This window comes from Hipposideros armiger, unplaced genomic scaffold (genome assembly GCF_001890085.2).
Source record: "Hipposideros armiger isolate ML-2016 unplaced genomic scaffold, ASM189008v1 scaffold_53, whole genome shotgun sequence".
In the NCBI taxonomy this organism is placed as follows: domain Eukaryota; kingdom Metazoa; phylum Chordata; class Mammalia; order Chiroptera; family Hipposideridae; genus Hipposideros; species Hipposideros armiger.
Genome location: NW_017731403.1, coordinates 87,136 through 88,140, shown reverse-complemented (window position 1 = coordinate 88,140; position 1,005 = coordinate 87,136).

Here is a 1,005-nt window from a genome sequence, read left to right as displayed (position 1 = left end):
TAAACTGAGTCTAGATTCTCTCACAAACCTCAGTGAACAACTGTAATCAGAAAGATGGGTCATCAATATGAACAAAATAGAAGAATAAAATCTGTTATTGAACTATGACTTGCTAGATTTACCACTCTTTTCTCTAAAAAATGGTGTTCATTATTAAACCAAGATAAAACATCTTGCAGGTTTTCTGCAGTATCCTAATATTGTATGTTTCCTCATGATGAATTATTCTGATTATTATTAAGACATAGGTAAGATTCACAATATATTTTTCTCTCTTCTCATAATTTAAAAACTTAAATGTCATACAGTTCTAATGATTCTATAGTCTATTAGAGTATTTATTAATTTTATAACTTAATAACAACTATTAATAATCAGTGGAGATGTCTCATATGTACTTTTCCTTAAATTGTGTATTTATATTGAGTGGTTAAATTTTTTTTTTTTTCTTAGCTGAGCCATCCTGCCACCTGTTGGCAGCTCAGCAGCAGCTCAGCTATGGCCAGGACTCAAACCCCTGTTGCTCAGAGCTCACACTCTTGAGCGAGCTCTTAACCAACTGAGCCACTCAGCCTGCCCTAAGTGGTTAATTTTTTTAATAGGTAAGAGATTTCAAAGAAAAAGCATATTGTCATAAATTTAAGTATTTTCATGCAAGACCCCTAAATAATAGACTTTAAAATCTGACAGAAATTAAATGAAATTTCATGGTTCTCATCACTTTCATTCATAGGCCTCTTTGGAAAGAAGTAGGCAACACAGAGGACCTGTAATATCTGTTTTTTGTCCAACAGGAGTCAGAAAAAGGATAAGCTACAGAAAAATATTAACAGTTCAGTATAAATTCTAGTTTTGTCAGGGGCAATGAATATTCTGAAATACCTGAAAGTTTTTGAAAGGATGTATAAGCTATAATTCTAACATAAAAATGAAAATAAAATACATCTATAAATTTTCTGATCTCTGATTATAAAGGTAGTGGCAAATAAAACATTCAGTACATAA